The 13314-nt window shown below is 42.4% G+C and overlaps 1 protein-coding gene across 1 annotated transcript in view; it reads right to left on the reverse strand.

The window, feature by feature from the left end:
- adcy8 (adenylate cyclase 8 (brain)) overlaps positions 1-13314 on the reverse strand; it is a 127410-nt gene that overhangs the window by 61187 nt on the left and 52909 nt on the right. The gene's annotated exons all lie outside the window — the stretch shown is intronic.

Consider the following 13314-nt stretch of genomic DNA (forward strand, 5'->3'; position numbering starts at 1 on the left):
AAAGAGAATGGATTGCAATAATGCCTGACTCCACTGTAGAAAGAAGGAACGGCATCTTAACAGTTAAGACACAGTTTTTTAGCATTAGCCTTTATCTTCTTGTCTGCTTCTTATAGTGTTGCTGTGTTATATTTGTGTCGTATTCCAAGAAGCTTAGTAAAAAGACAACAGCACAATTCAGTTCACTTTCATTACATAACGCCTGCTGCCTCAAGGCGCTTTGTATTGTAGGATAAAGAACATTGTAACAATCTGACGCCCCTTTTAAGCGAGCGCTTGGCGACAGTGGGAAGAAAAAACCAGGACCAGGACCAGGCTCAGGGAGGGGCGGCCTTCTGCCAAGAGAAAACAGCTCGTTTACAGTAACTGTTCATTAAAGTCTTATCAACAAGTGTTAAACCAAACTGAGTGAGGGTGTGAGAGAAGCCGACAGGGATGGCATCATCATCACTCACATCACCAAAGAGAAGCTGTTGGTGTCTACGGAGTGAAATGGCTTCAAACTGCTGATCCTTTACTATAGCTGTAGCTTTGCTGCACATCCTCACTTCATCCTAAAATATAAAAAAATGGCATTAAAAATAAATAAAAGGAAAAGTAACTACGTTTCACACAGGGCAGGTAAAACGGAAAAAGGACAAGACGAGTCGACACTTATATAGCTTTTGTTGCTCAAACACAACACAGTGATACTAAGGAGGAAAACTGACAGGAAACACAGCATCCACATTTCCATCACTGTCAGCGCTCTTGAACACAAACAGATGAAAACTGCTTCACATGGTGACCATGTGACACCTCCACACTTCTCCTTGGAGCACTGCTGCTAATGCACAGTAGACACAGTTTCTCACACATAGTATTTGTTTTTGGCATTTTGTCCCCAAAAGTGAGTGTTGGTCCCCACAAGCATAGCAGCATGGAAGTATAGGAGAGCAGCAGGACAGCCTCACCTGCCATGAACGCTGCAGCCTGCTGTAAGAGGTGAACAGAGGCGTATTGGATCATAATATTTTCCTCGTTCTTTTTCACAGTTTTTCTTGAGGCCTATAAGACTACGAAATTGTCAATCTGTTTTTATATTTGTAAAATTACTCACTGCTTTTCAGTCACAAACACACAGCCAGGGGGAAAGTGAAGGAGAGGAGATCAACTAGAGCAAATGTACAGTTTCATTAAGCTCTCGTTTAAAGTCACAGCAACAGACTGAAATGCACTCCGTCTGTTTTCTCTCTTTTGATGACTTGAAGATTAGTGAAGCTGCACAACACATGCATATTCATTTCCTGAACTCGTGTTGTGTGCGCACATGCACGTAGCCTTGCACATCCATATTCCGGGTGCTGGTTTTATACACACACATAGATGTGAAAACAGGCAGATTTACTTGTAGACAATCCTCTTATTTTGGAAGTTCCATCACTTTTATCCAGCTGCCCCCATTCCTTACGGTTTTCCATTTCCCTAAAGCAGGGGTGGGGAACTCCAGGCCTCAAGCGCCGGTGTCCTGCAGGTCTTAGATGTGTTCTTGATTCAGCATTGATTTAAATGGCTAAATCACCTCCTCAACATCTCTTGAAGTTCTCCAGAGGTTTTGCCAAAGGTTTCTTCCTGTTAAAAGGGAGTGTTCATAGAAGGTCATATGATTGTTGAGTTTTCTCTGTATGTATTATTGTAGGGTCTACCTTACAATATAAAGCACCTTGAGGAGACTGTTGTTGTGATGTTTGGTGCTGTATAAAAAACAATTGGATTGAATTCAGGTGTGTTGACCCAGGGTGATATCTAAAGCCTGCAGGACACCGGCCCTTGAGGCCTGGAGTTCACCTCTGCCCTAAAGGCTGACCAGGTCGCTGTCACAGTGTTCCTCAGTGTCTCTCAGCTGGCCCTCCAGGGAGTCTCTTGTCCCAAAGCTGGATGGACTCGCTTTAACCAAAGCCGATTCCTGTGCACCACACGGGTGCAGAGGAGAACGAGGACTGTCGTTGCCAGCTGCGGTCCATGAAGGTAGAGTTTAAGACCATTGGCGGAGAAACAGCTGATTTAAATTGCTCGGTTATTTATTTGCCAGTAAATAAAAGATCACAAATAAAACCACATGGATTTAACTGAAAGGCGAGCTCCCAGATCGGACGCCTGTCACAGACATGAGTGGGCCGGTCAAAGACACAGATATGTGTGTTTATTTGTCACGTGCACGGCCCTTCTCACGGTTAAATCAAATTGAAGACATTATGTTAATTATTACTAATATTAACCCTGCCTGATTATTTTCCATGTAGCTGTTTATAAGCAGCGCCTCTTCCCGGCCCAGCGCTCCTAATGAGGTCTTGTTAAAAACATCCACATCACTGGCATTTCCCTTTAATGAGTGCACCGGCGGTTTCCATGCTGATGCCCTTTATGGCAAACCGGCGCTGCTCTTTTCCAAAACAACATGGATGCCGCCACAGCTGCCGCAGCTTACGGGGGTTTTAATTTTTGTCTCCGTGGGAGGAGCAGAGGCCTTCGGGGGGGGCCGAGCAAGAAATTGAATCAATGCTGAGAGCGTCCTGGGAGAGATTCACAATAACGCACAGTAACACACCGTAATGCTCTGTGAGATACAGTGATAAGCCTCGGGGGAGAAGACTGGCAGAAGGATGGCGCTGCATGTGTGTGTGTGTCGCTTAAAGGAAAAAAGCCTTTGATACTCCTACATGTTTTCAGTTTTTAATGTGAAAGTGCCTACAGGAGGTTTTTTCACACAGGGTTTCCTGCTGCAGTATTTGAAGCGGAGGCGGGTCGAATCAACTGAATTAATGACGAGAAATTTATACAAGTTTTAGCGAATGCAAGCTTAAAGGCTCCTTTTTCCTTAAATGTGGGAGCGTTGGTTTTCTTGGATGCTTGAGCTTCGTTGTGCAGAATGGTGTGCAGCATGTTAAAGCTGCTGAAGATGGAAAGATTCTAGAAATTTAAGGCGGTTTGTGATGATGATCAGGTGGGAAGTCAGTGCTGGTCAACTTATATAAGCAGAGATTTGGAGACCTGAAGTCAGAAAGCACTGAGGTGGATCTGAATTGAAGCCAGAGACAGCTTCACATCCTGTGTTCTGTATTGTTTTAATGATAGACTCAGAGTGTCATTTAAAGAATATTAACAAGGTAAATCATAAATGAACCTGTTATTACGGGGCAGTATATACATGTTCCCTGATACTATAGTGATAGTAAGGTATTTAAGGACTTTTAAGGAGTCTAAGTTAGGCTACTGTTAACATCATGTATTTTTACATATAAAACAAGTTACTAAATCTGTAAAGAAGCCTTCAAAATAGTAAAAAAGTCAGAATAGAACCAGGGGAATATATTTCACCCGTTTCTTTTAGTGCGTTTTCTTTAACTTGTTCTTTGTGCTGGAAGTGAACGAGAACAACAGCTCTCCATCATGGTGGTGGAGCTGCACGTGTGCTCCTTTTGTGTGACACAGTGCGGTGCTACATTAGCGCCTCCTCCCATCACAGCAACCAGTCCTGAAGTCTTTACTGGTGCAAACCCTGAAGCTTCAGAGTTTGACACTAAACTTTGAAGCTCGTCCAGCACGCTCAGACTCTTACTAACAAAGCTCGAGGCAGCTAGTTAAGAGTACAGTACAATGTTTATGTTGTTACCCCTTAATCCTAAAAGGCTGATGCGATGTTGTCATCGCCTGCTGGGCTTGGCCGGGCGGGTGAGTGGCTAGTTGGCATGGAGACCCAAGTTTATGAATGCACTAACTCAAGAATGGTTTCAAATCGCAGTTACTTTGACATTAAGGTCAAAGGTCAAGATTTCTGATAATTTTGTGAATGTGCTAACTCTGGAATGAGACGATGTAGGAGTTTAGGAGGCTGAGGGGGCACCAGTGGCAGTCACCGGTATATTTGAAATGTAGTTTCTGGGAATTTACCATTATTCTTTTAAATGGAGATATTATCTGAATTTCAGGAGCGGGACCACACCTCATTCACGCCCCTTCCAGCCTCAGGCTATATATGCCCTCTTCACCAATACCTGCTGTTCTCATTTTCATGCCTCTCTTTTTTCTTCTCTTCTTCCTTTTATTCACTTCTCGTTAGTACATTAGTACACCTTCATCCTTCATTGCTCATCGTAACTGAGGATGTGGTCCCAGATAGTGACACGTGTTGCTCTGTTTGACCACAGCCTCTCTTACGTTTTAAACAGATCCTTGTTTTAAGTGAAACGTACTTCTGACTGTCCTTCGGGTCTTTTCTGAGCTCACTCTGGGGCGGTTTTCCTCTATTTTTGTTCAAGATCAGATTCAGATCAGATCCTTTGCTTTGTTGGATTTAAATTTGATATTGGCGGGGTTGGCAGGGTAATGACCGACTTGGATATTTACATTTACACATTTGTTTGGTCTAGAAAGGTTCAGGGCTGTAGTGCTAATGTGAAAACCACATCAGCCTCAGTTAACTAAATGACAGTAATTATTCAGTGTATATATTATCCAAGGAGGTTAAATGGATGCCAGACATTATTTATTTGGGAATTTACAGTATTCTGCACCACCTCCTCCTTCTGCCAGGCTCTCGTCTCTGTTAACACCAATCCATCCAGATCAATCCAGACGGATGGAGAGGATTTCGGGCAGTTGGGAAAAGCACCCTTATGAAATGTCAACTTGCTCTCTGCAAAGCAACCCTGCTGTGAAAAGCACCAGAAATCAGAAAATCCCCTCTTCATGCTCCATTTTTTCCTCTTGAAATGTGCTCTCACTGCAGCAATTTCACTGCAGAGGAAAACAGCGGCAGAGCACTTCTCTCAGCGTCAGAGGACACCGAACTGTCTTTTTGAGGTTTTTATCATCTGTGACACAATTCTGCCTCAAGTGTGGGAGCAAAAGCTCTCAGTCTTTTATTTTTGAAAAAGACAGACAGGCGGGGAGCAATGAAACGGTTTTAAAGCTTTTTGATCACTTTGATTTACAGCGTGCTTTGTGTCAATGAGACTCATCTAAGCTGGAAAGAAACATTTAAATATGGTGTTGTTCAGATTCCTTTCTCGTTGACCTTCTTCATCTTCCTCTTCTGTCACTGCAACGCTTCTTCACTATGTGCATGTATCTGCAGCTCCACATTCAGCACCCTGTGTCTAATATATCCACTATCAGGTGGGGTGCAGTGGGAGGAGACAAGTGTGGGGTGATCTGTGGCAGAAAGATATCAACAGGAGGGAAAGAGAAAGGCTTAAAGGGTGGTAGTGAGACGTGCTGTGATGTATGGTTTAGAGACGATGGCACTGATAAAAGGACAAGAAGCTGAGCTGCAGATGTCATGATTTTCATTGAGAGTAACCAGAATGGACGAGATTAGACATCAGAGGTAGGGGTGGGCCGGTGGGATAAACGGTATACGGTAGAAATGATATAAATTTGGCCAACGCTAGAGATTTTGACTATACCGTCCTACCGCGATAGCGCATGTTGATGGTGTCATCAAACTGCGCCTGTTTTGGTCGAAAGCATGGCAGCGGCTGCAAGCATGGAGCTTACAGGTGGGAGGGAGGAGGAGGTGCTCATAAAGAAGACCGGTGCGACGTCGGTCACATGGACCTGGTTTGGGTTTAAGCAGTCGGATGTTGAGCAGAAAAATATCATCTGCATATTATGCCGGTGTTCTGGGAATCTATCCTACCTCACAAACCATCCTACCCCTTGTTTATGCACATATGCTGCGCATGCGGGTAACTACAGAGCCCCGCATGGGACATGGGAGAAAAAAATTACGATGAACTTTTGCGAGATCTCGCAAAAGAAACTCGGAATTGACAAAAGTTGAATTCCAACAATGGTGGCAGCTACTTAGTTGTAATATTACTCTTTCTGGGTCACAAAATAAACTTTTAAGATATTTTGAGGCGTGAATGTAGTTGTGTAAACGTCAAATATCTGCTCGGTTTACAAGACATCACATATTTGCAAAAGTGCTGCGACGTTTTCGGAGATCTGACACCCACCATGTCGAAGCTAACGGGAGGTCGAGACCTACTACAGCCGGGAGGAACACCGCTCTCCTGGCACATCGTGCCTTGGCGCGGCCTCCGAAGAATGCAGCTAAAAGTTTTGCAAGATCCCGAGTTTGTTTTGCAAGATCTCGCAAAAGTCCATCTTAATTGTTTTTTTCTCCCATGTCCCTTGCGGGGCTCCGTAGGTAACAAAATCCCCAAATTTAAATCATTTTTTTAACCCATTGTGAATATTTCTTATGGTTATGTTAGGGTTTGTATTAGTCACAAGTCGCCGTCAAATTATAATACAGGTAGGACGATTTGCCGAAGTTGGACGGTTTCTGAGACAGTAATAGTGAAGAGAGGATATACAAGTAATTTGTTTTATCACCTTTAAACGGAGCACCTTTTTGGAACACGAGGAAAGCCAAAAACTGCGCTTTCCACAAACACCCATTCAGTTAAATGGAAAGAAAAACAGTGGCCCTGCACACCAGCAGACTGATATTTTCCAAGCCTTTTCCAAAGCACTGAGAAAACAAATCAGCGGTGGATATCACAAATGCCATTACCGTGTAGTTGTGGTGCCGTTTCTTAGAGTGGAGAAAAGCGGCTTTAACGATGTGATTAAGACACTCGATCCATGTTGCGAGGTACCTGGCTGCGAACATTTTAGCTGAACTGAAACACCCAAAGTAAAATTTATTAAAAAAAAGTTTTGCACAATAAATGTTCTTAAAATTCATTCTGTACTTTTTTGAAGTGTGTTTATTTTTCTGCAATGTATCTGGTATGTGAGGGACAGCTCAGTTAAATGATTTGAGTTAAAGTCAGAGAGCCAGATGGTTTGGAAATACTTGGGTTGCGGTCACGTGGTTCTGATGACGTGCGGAGGCAGCGCGATTTTTGAGTGGAGGGCGGAAGTAAACATGGAGGACACTGTGGAGAGTCAGGAGAGCAGCTATTGTGCAACTTTAGACCCCGTTTCTCGGGAGAGATATAAACAGATAGTTAAAAAATATATCGGACGTGATCCGTATTCTTTGAAAATGTCCGAATACACCACAGAAGTAAAGGATTTGCCTACTATCGAGGCTGTGGATATCACCAACTACTTGGTCCTCCAGACTTCTTACTACACTAGGCAGCAAATGAAAGCTTTCAAGAGTCTGGAGGCGTACAATTTTTTTGTCAGCGGGTGGGTCCACAACCTTGGAACAAAACGTCTCCGTGATGGATACAGTTTGGTGTTTGCAAGGGTGAGTGTTTGTTCTTATATTGCTTTATCTTAAACACGCTAACAGTTAGCGGTAGCGGCTTTAACGTCAACAAACATGCCACATCCTTAGGACTTCGTTAGAGTGACAGTTGTTTGTTTCAAGGTAAACCATTCTCAGAGGTCTAACGAGACACCTCTGAAGACTTGGGTAATTGCAAAGGAGGATGGAGAAGTGATTGCAGCTCATTGCAATTGTATGGCAGGGTTATAGCCCGTCTGTTGCATATCCAAAATCGCCTCTGCACATCGATGCTGTTCTGCCTTAAGCTTCATTCTTTTCTCTCGTTTGAGAACTGATTCCGATCTGGGTTTTCGTTCGTAGCCGAGATTGACCGTCGGAGCCCAGTCCTCCGACTCTTCGTCATCCAAAGCACTTGGGCAGCCTATAGTCCCAATCAAGTCAATATTAGACTACTAACTTAAAAGCACTAAGTAAACGAGAATTTAACGACAACATAATGCTAATAAGTTCGTTTGCAAACATAACATTACCTCTGACGAAGTGGTCGCTGCAGACACGGGCATTGGCAGACTCTGCTCCTCCCGACTGTAAACGTAAATTTAAAATCCATTTTTTCCTACGTTTTTCGGTTAGAATTTTCCATTTTTCTCCTCTTCGTTGGGCTATTTTTGGTACCCTAAAATACCGTTTATCAGTTTCTCGGGTCGACCTACTGGAGCATCCGTAAACACAACAGGACATAGGCATTTTGCGTACTGTCTGTCTGTGATTTTGCGCTTATCTTTTTCACTTCCGACCGCCAGTCAAATTTCGCGCTTTACGTCGACGTCACGTCTACGTCAAATGAAACCTAGCTATTGCAGAGGAGGGACGGTGGTTATGTTGGACAAAGGACGTGGAGGATGGAGCAGCCAGGCAGGAGGAAGAGAGAAAGACCTCAGAGGAGGTTTGTGGATGTAGTGAAGGAGGACACCGAGGGTTGGAGTGACAGACGAGCATACTGGAGGAAGGGTGAACGTGATGCAGATGGTCCGCTGTGGTCCTAAATGGAGCTGCCAAAAGAAGAAGAAGATCTGTTAATAAATTAAAGAAGTAAAGGCATCTGTGTTGGTGGACTACACACACTATACATCACATAAACACAAACCTTAGACGACCTCGAGACTGCACAAGAAGCTGGAACCATGCTAACCCTGAAAGGTCGAAGTCATCGCTGATGTTATTGGAATACGTCATTTTGATTATTTTTGAAGAGTCTTTCCAGTCAGGTGACAAAAACAATAATCACTGTGACACACAACAAAGAATCTTTTAATGTCGGGGTCATCCCGATGATGACCTCAGAGGGCTAAAACCTGTATAGACCGTAGACTATATAGAGAAAAATGTGCCTGCATGATGATGACCTCAGTAAACACATTCCTGATGATTTACATGTACAGCATGTTTCCATAGTCTAAATCATGTTAAAGCAGATCATAAACCAGGCTAAGGCCTTATGGTGGATGTCTGCCAGCCTCTCAGCCCCATCCAGCCCTGATTTAAAACATCAAAAAACAAAAAACCCCAAAAACTAAATGGCAACAGGCCTCGAAACATAATGTCATTTTCTACATACAGTCCATTATTACGTTATCCTGGAGTTCTGGGCCTTGGAGATGTACCACTTTTTCCAGTTGGTAATTTGTCTGAAGATGTTAAAAGGCACAAATCTCATCAACCTGGCTAATAATATTGATTTATGGATCAGCGGTGTTATCAGTATCCTGCAGGTACTCTACATGGTAATCTTTGTGTGAGGAAATAGAAGCCGTCCTGTGTGACCTTTATAGAGATACTGTAGAGGGTAGCAGATGCTCGAGTCCTGTCCAGACTTGCCCGTGACTATAATTACTCCCCATGTACACAAACCCTCTGAGAGTACAACAAATAAACACTGTGTCATCCAACTGAAGTATGATTTAAAAAAAAAAACAGTTCAGGTAGAAATCCTTGTCCTGTTTGAAGAGCTGTTTGTGGAAGTCGGGTGAAAGCTGTGAAGGGTTTTCCTCTGTGAGTGTTTTTAATGCTTGCATCATGTGAAACTCCAGCAGGTAGGAGGAAGCTGGTCAGGCGGCGGTGAAATCCCTCGTGCTGCTCAGGAACACGCTCGTGTTGCTTACTGTTACATCAGCCCGACGTCCGATGCTTTTAACAGGCCGAGCCCTACATCACTTTATGTGCTCACGGCTGATGAAAGCTTTCAGTGTTTATACTGTCATCTTTCACGGAAATTTCAAAGAAGACACTTGAGTTTCGTTTAAATGTTACACAGCTGCTCTCTGGATTCCTTTTTTTTATTTAGACTATATTCAAGTCTGCCTTAACGGTAGATTAATTTGTTCAGCGAGTACGCTTTTTGTTTCCATAGTTAAATAAGTTTTTACAATGAAATTACTTCATAAATCTAAATTACAGTCACGCATAATATGAAATATGAAAATGTACAGTTTTGGCTCCCTTTCCAGTTACAGATTATCACATTTCTGTACTCAGAGTTGCTTTTCATATAAAGACTTACAGTGTTCTGAATTTCTGGATTGCTGTTGGGTGTCAGAGCAGAGTGCTTTAAAGTTTGCATGAATCAATATTTTTGTATCAGGATGGATCAAAGACTTTATGTAATGGATGAGAGTTCAGTTAGAGAAGCACGATCAGCTCTGCAGAACTCGTTAACCTTTCCCATTGAGAGAAGATTAATAATAATCATTTGAAATTGTGTTAATGCATCTCCTGCCAGTCCAAATCAGTTCTCGCTGCTGCCCCCAAGTGGCCAAAAATGAATAATTAGTGCTTTAAGCTAACGTAGGCGAGGATTCCTTCATAGCCAAATCAAGATACTGACTTATCTTGTTATGTAGCCCTAATAAAACATAGACATAACATAATATTTTACAAATCTTTCATTTGAATATGTATTTATATCTTAAACATATTTTATCAAACATAGTCATGACGTAATTAATGTACATGTCAGACTGGCTTCATTGGTTTAACCTGCACTTAACCTAAAGCTCTTACAGTTCAGAGCTCAGAGTATTTAAAGTGTTTGAAAGAATACAAACGTCTCTGCGAAAACCTAATTTACTGATACATATTACATGTTTGAGTTTATTCTAATGGAACTATCAGTCCTTAGAAGGTCTTCACAGACGGTGAATAGACATCGGTACATGTGAAAGCAGGAGTTTGAATGTTCACTCATTCCAGAATTAATGTTTTGGCACCTTTCTTACCTGCTCAAGTACCAGACGGTCTGATTGCTGTTAAATAGATGTCATAGATCATTGACTTGTACTGGTGGTTGAAAGCTCTTTGGTGTAACAGATGATCAGTACCTGTCTGGGCTCACCTGACAAGTGACATATGGTTTAAAACACTAAAGATGAGGCCAGTGAAAGTGCCCAGCTCTTAATGGCTGACATCACTGTGGCTGTCACCAACTTTTACAGTAGTGGCTACACTGAAGAGCGAAAGCTGCGTCTTTAAATTGATTTGTTTTATCAGTAATCATCGAAAGAAATCAGTCTGATTAAAGTTTGATCAGGTCTGATCTTCTAGTGTTGGGGCTAAACATCGGCTTTCTTTTAGAAATATACTGCTGCTCTTGGACAAACTCTTGGACAAACGAGGCTTCTGTAGTTGTTTTTCAAGCCCCATAAAGAAAACCACGTCACACACCACAAAATCTAAAAAGTCATGTGAGCTGCAGCTTCCTTTAGTTTCTCTATTTTGCTTCTGCTCCCTGTAAACAGAAATCATTTGTACACTGTGAGATAAAAGTTGCTTGAATGAGGGATCTCTGACAGACGAGTTATTGTGACTGAAAACTAAACCTGACAGCGCTCCTGCAGTTTTTCTGGACTTCCCCTCACTGATTTGATTTCTTGCCCATGACAGACGTCAGTGTGACGTCAAATCCCTTCAAACTCTCCAGCCTACAAGGCCTTTAAACCATCTCACTGTATGTGCCTCTCTCAGTTTATAACTGCATGAAGTCTCGATGCTGCTCCTGGGTCACATCCAGCTCTAATGGTAAAAATAAGTGACAGACTGTGTAACATATCACCACAAACATAAAGGGAGTTTGTGACAGTTTGCAGCACCGTCACGACTCTTCAGATTACACCACGGGGACTGCAGCAAGCAAACAATCCTTTCATCGTGTCACATCACCTCAGGCCATCATATTTTATTGAGTACTGTGTATGCATCTTAAAGTACTCTGAGGTCATGGCGTCCTCTGTACAGCTCTTCATATAACTTTTTGCTAAAGTGATTTATTTAAAAAATGCATTTCAGATAAAGCTGTAAAATGCATCTCAAAAAGAAAAATATGGACCTGCTGCAAAAAGTTGGCAAGAAAAAAAATCAAATAAGGTGCAAAAAAAGGGAAGTGAGCACAAGATAACCAAGTGGAGAAAAAGACACGGAACAGAAAAACCATAGAAAACCAACTCGATGCAACAGGGACGTCACAGTGTTACTGATTTACTTAAAGCTTTGATCTGAATTCATTTCATTGAGTTTGTCAGTTTCCATGCAGTTCCACGTGTTAGCCTTCAGCACCTGTGGACTCGTCAGGCTACGGTGGCACATTTGTAAAGGACCATTTTGTTCTGTGTGAAAATAATCTCATGTGACTTCCAGTGTGATGCCGGTAGGACGCCCTCCCTCCGATCAACCAGCTGGAGATAAGCAGGGTCCTCTGTTTGAATGTGCGCCTCTACCCCCCCCCCCCCTTTTTTAAATAAATCACTTTAGCAAAAAGTTATATGAAGAGCTGTACAGAGGACGCCATGACCTCAGAGTACTTTAAGATGCATACACAGTACTCAATAAAATATGATGGCCTGAGGTGATGTGACACGATGAAAGGATTGTTTGCTCGCTGCAGTCCCCGTGGTGTAATCTGAAGAGTCGTGACGGTGCTGCAAACTGTCACAAACTCCCTTTATGTTTGTGGTGATATGTTACACAGTCTGTCACTTATTTTTACCATTAGAGCTGGATGTGACCCAGGAGCAGCATCGAGACTTCATGCAGTTATAAACTGAGAGAGGCACATACAGTGAGATGGTTTAAAGGCCTTGTAGGCTGGAGAGTTTGAAGGGATTTGACGTCACACTGACGTCTGTCATGGGCAAGAAATCAAATCAGTGAGGGGAAGTCCAGAAAAACTGCAGGAGCGCTGTCAGGTTTAGTTTTCAGTCACAATAACTCGTCTGTCAGAGATCCCTCATTCAAGCAACTTTTATCTCACAGTGTACAAATGATTTCTGTTTACAGGGAGCAGAAGCAAAAATAGAGAAAATAAAGGAAGCTGCAGCTCACATGACTTTTTAGATTTTGTGGTGTGTGACGTGGTTTTCTTTATGGGGCTTGAAAAACAACTACAGAAGCCTCGTTTGTCCAAGAGTTTGTCCAAGAGCAGCAGTATTATATATTTCTAAAAGAAAGCCGATGTTTAGCCCCAACACCAGAAGATCAGACCTGATCAAACTTTAATCAGACTGATTTCTTTCGATGATTACTGATAAAACAAATCGATTTAAAGACGCAGCTTTCGCTCTTCATCTGTAGCCACTACTGTAAAAGTTGGTGACAGCCACAGTGATGTCAGCCATTAAGAGCTGAGCACTTTCACTGGCCTCATCTTTAGTGTTTTAAACCATATGTCACTTGTCAGGTGAGCCCAGACAGGTACTGATCATCTGTTACACCAAAGAGCTTTCAACCACCAGTACAAGTCAATCTATGAGTCGATCTATGACATCTATTTAACAGCAATCAGACCGTCTGGTACTTGAGCAGGTAAGAAAGGTGCCAAAACATTAATTCTGGAATGAGTGAACATTCAAACTCCTGTTTCACATGTACCGATGTCTATTCACCGTCTATGAAGACCTTGTAAGGACTGATAGCTCCATTAGAATAAACTCAAACATGTAATATGTATCAGTAAATTAGGTTTTCGCAGAGACGTTTGTATTCTTTCAAACACTTTAAATACTCTGAGCTCTGAACTGTAAGAGCTTTAG

Source organism: Haplochromis burtoni, unplaced genomic scaffold (genome assembly GCF_018398535.1).
Source record: "Haplochromis burtoni strain Fernald_Lab_line unplaced genomic scaffold, NCSU_Asbu1 Contig_175, whole genome shotgun sequence".
Classification (NCBI taxonomy): Eukaryota; Metazoa; Chordata; class Actinopteri; order Cichliformes; family Cichlidae; genus Haplochromis; species Haplochromis burtoni.